General features: G+C 38.5%; 1 long non-coding RNA gene across 1 annotated transcript; it reads left to right on the top strand.

The window, feature by feature from the left end:
• The first annotated feature begins 1,184 nt into the window (after positions 1-1,184).
• Positions 1,185-2,927, top strand: LOC145651106 (uncharacterized). Its single transcript, XR_014116778.1, has 3 exons — positions 1,185-1,602; positions 1,846-2,053; positions 2,189-2,927. It is a non-coding gene; the product is annotated as an uncharacterized LOC145651106 (long non-coding RNA).
• The last annotated feature ends 6,411 nt before the right edge of the window (positions 2,928-9,338 follow it).

Raw genomic sequence — 9,338 nt, 5'->3', positions numbered from 1 at the left:
CAAAATGGGCAAAGGAAATGTAAGATTTCTATGAGAAATTGCTCTAGGATTTGTCACTACCATGATCTCCAGGTTGTTAAGACCTTTGGCCAAGCACAAAAGAATATAACTACTGTAGCTGCCAGACAATACAGTTGCATGTATACTGTAAATGCTATTACACTGGTCCAATGTACCTGCTTGTCTTTTGACTACTGACAATCCATGAGTACAGGCTTGAAATGTTAAGTTATTGAGTAGTGTGCTTTCCTTTTCTTTCCCCAGGCAAAACATCTCCTGATTCTTGTACTCTTGCCCCTGATTTGGCCCTTTTCATCAGCCCACTTATATATTTATTTGGCAGAAGTGGGAGGTGAATAAATGTGTAGGGTCACAGGGTTTAAATCTATTATAGTGTTATACTAATAATATCATATGCGATTCTCATTGTACATACTTTTTTATATGGGTTTTTAGCTTTTTAGTTGTGAAAACATCAAGACTTTATTTCGAAAAAAACAAAAATATAAAGGTAGAAATATACACATACGTAGCACATGTAACTAATGCATCTTTATAACACAGGGCGAAATGCATTTTCTGTAGCTACCTACGTCAAACGACATTACGGAGGGTGGAGTGTGAGCAGATACTGCTCTTTGATGTAGTCATGTGGTCCTCTAGCCCAATGTTAACAAGGTTAGTATAATTTCCCGCTTATTTTAAACGAACAAATAACAAATGTTAGGTATCTTTTAGAATTATAATTAGTATAATGCAGTTACATTTTTACGAATATTCCTACGAATAAGTCAATGACTTATATAAATAAATTATCGGTGCTCCCGTTTATCTAACCCAAGTATTGACTGCTATGTTAAGTGCATTTATGAAAGTGGCAGCTATATGATACACATGAGATTTTAATTAAAAAAAGAGAATAAGAAATTGTTTTCGGTTAAGTAACAGCATATCTTTGTGCTTATGTAGCTTTGCGCTTCAGCCGAGGCATACATAGATGCGTCTGAATTTAGGAAGTGAGATTGGACTATTTAAAACGCCATTTTCCCGGTGTTCTTTTTTTGCATTGGATGTTATAAAGTACGACATTAATAATAATATGACAAATATACATGTATTCCTTAGATATTTGAATGTCCGGTAACGCTTGTTTCCTTTTTTGTCTTTAGATGACACGTAATGAACAAAACCTTCTATTTTTGACTCTTGTTCTTATTTGTAGTCTATTAAGATGTCACTGTAAGCCTCTTACCTACGAAGGTAAATTGCCTGAAAAAATATCCCAGATTTTAAATTACGCTGATATTGCCCAGAAAATCATAATACTTGCCCTGTATGAGAAGGCCCAGAACCGCTCATACGAAAGATTTGCGGCCTTCACCGATACAGTTGGTAACAGAGTAAGCGGTTCCAAGAATCTGGATCTGGCTATCAAATATATATATAATGCCTCGAAGCTGGACGGACTGGAGAATGTATATCTAGAACTGGTAAAGATACCTCAGTGGGTAAGAGGAGAGGAGAGTGCAGTGATGGTTCTTCCATGCAACCACAGCTTGTCCATTCTTGGATTGGGGAGTAGTGTTGGAACTCCTAAAAAAGGTTTGTAGTTGGTGTGTTAAAACTACTTAACCAGTATTTATTGCACCCTTAAGAATGAATTTTTTTTCTGCATGGAATTTTTTTTTTTTGTCTAAACCTATAAACAGGCTCTTTCAAAATGTTTTGAATAATCTTTCTTCTTTTGTCCAAATAAAAATAAGGCATCTTTGAAGGTCCTTCACATTGGTTCATAAAGGTATTTATGATGTATTCAACTCAAAGCATGTGCTTTCTTTCTGACAGGTATTGAAGCTGAGCTCTCGGTGGTGGAGTCTTTTGAAGAGTTGAAGAGAAGAGCGAATGAGGCTAAGGGGAGGATTGTGGTATATAATCAGCCCTTTGTTAGCTATGAAGAGACAGTGGCATACCGCACTACAGGAGCTTCTAAGGCTGCTAAAGTTGGAGCAGTGGCTTCACTCGTTTGAGCTGTCACTCCATTTCCCATTAGCAGGTTCCCAACAGCTTTTCTTTTAGCCCCTTTACTGGAAAAACAATAATGTAACATTTTTGTCTGGTGATCAAATTAGGCATCACTTTAAAACTACTGTAATCATCAAGCTCAGTCCTCCCTGTGTTCTTGTTGTAGCCCTCACACTAGCAGGCAGTGGTACCAGCTTGGTGTGCCTCAGATCCCCACAGCATCTGTCACTGTGGAGGATGCATAGATCATGGCCAGGATGGCACACAGAGGAACCAGGAATGTGGTGCAGCTGACCATGGGGGCACAGAACCTGGCTGATGTAGACTCCTTCAACACTGTCGCAGAGATCACAGGCACTGAGCACCCAAAGCAGGTAGGGCCTTTATGGCTACGCATACCTTCTAGCACACTGCATCATCCATGGTTCTTATAGTGCATGCATTGATGCATTTATTCATCGTGAGCAGGAATTGTTTTTCTAATGCACACTCATGTTTTTATGGTCAGCTTTTATTGTTTGGGTGTATGTCACATCCACCACTATTGTGCTCAAGCCATGTCTGGTTATTACTTTCCACGCTCATATGTTTGTGTGACTATCGCCAAAATCCTCAGTGGGGTCTTTAGGGGTTTTTATTAGGAGTTGCTCTTTAATTGCCAATCTGGTATCACAACCACTCTGCGTTTTTGTTACAGTTTTGTGGTTTCTCTGAAAGTAAAGACTAGCATTCAATGAAAAAAATGCGGTTCCTGGATCAGCTCAGCGGGATGCCTTCTACTGAAACCAATTATAATACACTGTTCTTTCTGGCACTGAATATGACATATCTGCCCAGGAGTCTAGCACCCACTGTTAGCTGGCTTCTAATTAGTGACTTGTGTTCAAACGTTCTAACAAGATGGCTGTCAGTTGTACCAGTGATGCATTAACACTAGAATCTTGAGGTCATGATACTTTAAAAAATGTTTTATTTTCAGCATTCTGCCAGATTGTGACAACTAAATATTTATCTGAGGCAATACAAAGTTATTTTTCCAGTATGATTTTCTGCAGTAGTTGGTATAAAGCTGTCCTATTAAACTCAGGGAGGATAAAGCGTAACTATTATAAAGCAAGCGACTTCCATTCATTAACCTCTCCGTCAGCATCCGTGTACAAGTAGTGCACAGATGGTTCACAGTGTAACTGCTATTTTATAGGTTTTAGTATGACTTTGTTAAGCTAGTGTGGACTTTGTTCTTATATCTGAAACACACAGTTTTAATTTGTGTTGTATTTCACATTTATAACTCACATTACATATGATGGAAAGAATGTTACTGCTCTGCTGAACAGGGCTCACAGTTGATTCTTAAGAATTTCATTTTATCCTTTGAGAGGAAAAATACATCTAGGTTGCTCTCCAGTGGCCAGCTATAACACATTTTCCGTGATTTTTCACATTGACCTTTTCATGTGTATTTTTATGTACCTTACATTTTGTGCTGGGTCACTTACTTTTATGCTCTTCATGAAAACTATGTCCATTCAGGAAGGGTGAAGATGAGCACTCCTTCAGCTCAACATCTAATAGTAATGGCCACACAGCAATGTTTAAACATCTTCAAAGCAATGCAGGATGGAACCTCTTCTGTTCCCCTATTTAACAGTGCTTGAAGAAGTATTGCTTTTCCTTCTGGAAAATGCTGCCGACAGTTGTTCTTGGGAAATTTATTTTGTGTTGCTTTAGTTTAGTTTCCTAATAAATGCCATTAGTGGTAATAGTTTTAGTTCTTGTTTCCTCTTTAGTCATGCCTTTGAGTCATCAGGTCATGAGTCTAAATGACACAGATGTCCTAATGAGTATGATGTATACATGCACACACAGCACCACTGCCTTTGAAAGGTTACTATTTCATAAGTCAGCATAACAGGAATTATCCTATGACTTACACAGGCATTATATAGTGTTTTGGATGCTATTTTCGTATTTGACCCAGTAAACCATAATTTGTAAGGACACTTCACAGAGCTCACCAAAGCGTTCATGTGCATTATTAGAGGGGCAATCCATTAGTAAGTTATGTCCACTTTCAGCATCTCTTCTCTTACCAGACTTTATTTGAAGTGCACATTTACCTACAGCCCTTCATTTAAGAATGGGGATATTGGCTATCTATTCCCTTTCTATTTCATATGTAATACAAGACTATTAACTATGTTAATTCTCTTGTAATTCAGAGATGTATTAGGAAGGATTGGATTTGTTTTGAACAAACACATGTGCATGTGATTCCTTGTCCAGAAGAGATGGTATGAAAGTTCATGGACTCTTGAGCATTCTGTTGTCAACAGTGTGCCGAAGCTTTAGGCTCAGTTGACTTTGTTTTGGGCTTTGTTGAGAATGGATTTGTTCTGGCTTGGTCAGGTTTAGTTCATATGGATCGATTTAATTTACTGAGTATCAGTGACTTGAGAATATTTAGTAGAATATTTTAGTTCTGTTATTCTGTTATACACATTATATACTATTATTTGTCACTTCATTGAGTCAACCCTTTGACAGACTATATATGTGTGCTATTTTTATACAATGTTTTGTTATACTGTAGTAGTTTAAGTGATATGAGAGTTTTCCTACCAGCCAGTTTGTCACTACTATTTTCCACATAACAGAAATCCTAGCTGGATTGTCCTAGCAAATATTTGCACATGATATTAGCAACAACCATGACAGTCTTCATGACTGGAGTGAGAATTTGTTGCACTCGTAACCAAGAGGGAAAGAGGGTTCTAAAGTTGCATGATACAGTGCTGGGTGCAGAAGCAGGTAAAAGCGCTACTGAAGGGAACGCACTAGAGTAATAATGAGAAATTTTGTCATCAAACAGGTTATCAAACATGGACAAAAAATTCCCTGGACAATTAATAAGATGCTCTTGACAAATTTGGATAATATATCCCACTGAACAGAGCACTTTAAACACCACTAGGCCATTGTATACATAGTAAATAAAATCTAAATTGACTCAAGTTTTAATACCCCACTCATGACCAATGTATGTAAATGTCATATAAACTATTAAACAATATGGTATAAGTCACCTTTATAAATCTTAATTGTTTTTCTGCATCACTGACACTCAAATCAGCACTTTTACAAACCATGATAAATGCAAAGGAAGAACAAAGCTAGAGAAATCAAATGCACATTACTCATAACAATCATGAGTGATCATGTAGCCAAGAAACGGAAACAGGCTTGCAATCCAAACACTTAACACTTGCAGGCTGATGTGGACTCCCTCTTCACATGTCCCGTGTCTGGCGTGCATGCCAGCTACTGCCATCATTCTGTTTTAATGGGACCCCCGCAAGGCAGTTGTTGCAGCAAGGATATGTACACCTATAAGCATTCCCACTGTCAACCCCACATGAATAAAATTGCATGTGGCATCTTTGATCAGGTTTAATCACTTTGCATTCTCACAGTTACACATAATTATATACTGTATGTCATATAATGAAAGTTACCTAAAAATTTTGAATTTTGCTCCCAAACCATATTGTATATGTCGTACATCCACATCGGTTCCAAGTCCAGTGGATTTTGATTATAGACATGTACAAGGGCTGAAAAGAATATGGCATCCATAAAAGATCATTTTTGTACTAAACACTTCATTTAACATTATTTACACTATGTACTTGTTGTTAAATGTCTTTCACAAAATCATGATGGCTGCAACATCCTGTCAGTTTGTAGATTCTGGATGCAGATTAGAAAGAAAAATAAATAAATGCCTGTGTATGAGGTCCCTGTTCAGTGTCCTTTTTATAGCCATCCTGCCTGTGTGCAGAGTCATTTATGGTGTAGAAAGCTTCAGCTGCCTGTCTGTCACTGCCTGTCCTCCCAGTTTGTTTTTTATCTTGCCATCTGTGGTAGAGAATATTCATGATGATACTGATTGGGACCTCATGGTGTGTGCACATACATGCACACACGTGTTTATATGAGCTTTTGTGTTTGTGTGCTGAGAAGGACAGTGAGGGTAAGGGAAGTAGGTTTTTGCATCGTGTGTGTGTGTGTGTGTGTGTATAAGAGAGAGAATGAGTATGGTGAATTGGAGATTCTGGAGACTGGCATTACAGGTTACGTGTTAATGTTACTGAGTCTCTGCCAAAACTCAGAGGCAATTTGCTAAGTTGGTTTTTAAAAAATCACAAAAATTTCATAGCCATCAGGACTTTATACAACCTTTCCCCCTTTATCATGGAAACCTCTGTAGGGCACATTCATGCCAGGAACACTATAAAGGCTGATATCACATGCTTCTGTGCACCTATTGTTATATACAGCATATAGAGAGAGTCATATTGCTGCATTATTGAAGGAACATGAAAGGCATGTTCTCTGAAATGCTCTTCTGGTCACTCCATGTTAAAAACCAAGGGGTCATATTGTAAAATATGATACCAAATTCAAGGACAAGAATAAACATTCAACAAATCATAAGTTAAAAAAAAACAAATTAAGAGGAATATGATAAATCACTGCTCAAACACCTACCAAATTGGCTTAGCAGTCTGGGCATGGTCCTGATGATCTAGCATGCTCATTGGACTGACAGCCCACTGTCATGTAATTGCAGCTTGCTATGCTACTCAAGCAGCGCCAAACATAATCACACAAGAAGGGAGAATCATACAACCATACATGCATGAACTTACCAGTGAGGGTAGGATTTTGCAAAGTAGTATTTGTAGTATTTTTGTCAGCAGATACGCATTCATGAGAGTTGATGGAATGGTAGGTTTGAATGTGTTCTAACAGGAGCAAAACTAAATTATAGGCTTGAACAGTGCATGGTGAAAAATGGAATTGACCTCACTGCAAAAACTTTGCATAGTATTGTCTACCTTTTGATGTTTCCTGTATTTCTTCGTTTGGTAAAGCTTGCATAAACTTTAACATTAGGACCATTACATCAAAAGGGGAAACATTCTGGTGAAATTAAAGGGTCATTTACTGGACTTTAGAATAGTATTCATGGGACACACTTTGCAAAGTATATAAATGTACATATACAATGTACATTATATACTTTTGCCAAGTGCCAGGTACTGTTGAAGATGTGCAGAGGCTGGAGGATGAGCTATGAGCCCATAGAAGTGGGCTGTAGAGGCTTTGCAGGTTGCTCCCTCTACAGAGCTCTTAGTTGACTGAGCATCTCAGGAATGGCTAAGAAGTGGGCCATACAATCTGCAACAGAGAAAGCCACAAGATGGCTTTGGCTCAAAAGGGCTGATCCATGGGTTAGCTGCTGGGACGCAAGTCGGGGCTTGACCCGACTGGGTCCCCTGGGCGAGGGTGTCTGATGTTGAGTGACCCGAAACATTCGATGACTCCAGGTTAAATCATTGATGATGCATCCTAGTGCATCCACATCCACTTTTGAGTTTTTGACTTTCATTAACTTTAACAACTTTAGAAGCATGATGTAGATTTGGTATGCAGTTATCTCTAGTAGTGTTACAATAAGTCATAAGTGACAGAATGATACAACTTCAAATACTTTAGCCTTTAAATGACCTGAATTTGATATAATTACAGAAATGTGGAAGATCTCATTTTATTAAATATGCACACTGTCGTCCTCTAACGGCAATATTTAAGTTAATTCAGTGGGAAATTAAACATAAAGCCAAAAGAGTCTTTTGGTGGGAACAATTAGTCTCATATCTATAGATATTCATTTGAGAGCTTTAATCCAAAGTTCTGAATGTTACTTTGTCTTTGTCACTACTAAAACTAAGTTCAGTCTAGATATGAGTTATGGAATTAAAAATGCACTCCCAAAGGGTGCATTTGAAATCACTTTGTGTTTTCTTGTGAAATGACCCCAAGAGAGGATAGTGTCAGAAATGGTCTGCTCTTCAGGTAATTTCACATGGAATGACCCCTGTGCTTTGCTATGCTGCACAATTCCTATGTGGTGGTGTGCTAGTTGTGGTGTAGTTGGAGATGTGACAGACATGCTGGCTCTGTCTTCAGTAATTACAGATCTACAGGCAGTTCCTCCCCCACAGTGACAGTGCTGGAGCCCTGCTGCACGGGAGCCAGCTCGTTGATTAAACATTGCCATGGCCTGGAAAGTTCAGTGTGGGAACACACCCATGCGCACACACACACAAACCATGCACAGTCACACTTACATTGTCTGAATCTTCAGGACTTGATACTCTGGTAGATTGGGCCTAGCATCTCAGCCAAGCATGAGCTTTATCAACTAGGCCATTTGAGGGCAGTTTTTCGTGCCATGATAACGTGGGGAAAGCCCATGGAGGAGCAGGGCTGATCTATTTACAGTTTTCATTTTGCTGAAGATCCATGAGAGTGAGAGACACTACATTTGCAGGCCAAGGTGTAATTCTCACTGAGCCCCACTTAACTGTCTCTTCTTTAAAGCTTCTTACAGATGCCTGATCCCTGCCCCGTGGAGGATGTTTGTCTAAAGCATTGCTATTTCTTTGTTTAGGTCACAATCTTTTTTACACTAATGTGTTTGCATAGCATTACACCAGCTCTTATATCTATAGTTATCGTGTATGTGTGTGTGTGGGTGTGGGTGTGGGTGTGGGTGTGTGTGTGTGTGTGTGTGTGTGTGTGTGTGGGTGTGGGTGTGGGTGTGGGTGTGGGTATGGGTGGGTGGGGTTTCTTTTTTGTTTGTTTGGAGGGTTTTTTGGGTTTTTTTTAAATAGTGGTCATCAACAGTGTTATTGCATTCATGGGATTGCTTTTTAAGAGTCCTGAATAAATCAGTGCAATGCAACTCTAGTCTGCAAATTTTCCCAGCAGAAGCCATATTATTAAGAAACCATAGCAATTTCTTCATGGCTAAAGCTGTGTATCAAATACACAAGTTGCTCTTTTTGAACAAAAGAGAAATTATATGTTAAAGAAGGCTTATACAGCTAAAAAGAACAGTTTGGGGTGAACTGAGATGGGAAAAAAAAGAGTCTTTGTTAATAGTCTGCATATCCATATCTAAACATCTGTGACTGTTAAGAGGTTTTATTTTCTCATTTTATTGGGTGAAAAGTTTCCCCTTTCAAGCTTTTATCTGTTATAAAAAGGCCTTCGTAAAATAAATTGGCTGTGTCCCAGAGTTGCATATCCTGAAGATCAGTATGACTGAAAATGTTACAAGCTTTCTCAGATTGAGGCTAGATCTTTGAAAATGGCAGATTCATTGATGTTGAACTGGCTAGAACTCATCAGTTGAATCTAAATCATCTAAGAGATATGTCTAATTTTATATTGTAAATACAACT

This window comes from Electrophorus electricus, chromosome 14 (assembly GCF_041902795.1).
Source record: "Electrophorus electricus isolate QZ-2024a chromosome 14, ASM4190279v1, whole genome shotgun sequence".
Lineage (NCBI taxonomy): Eukaryota > Metazoa > Chordata > Actinopteri > Gymnotiformes > Gymnotidae > Electrophorus > Electrophorus electricus.
This window is presented reverse-complemented; position numbering and strand designations above follow the sequence as displayed.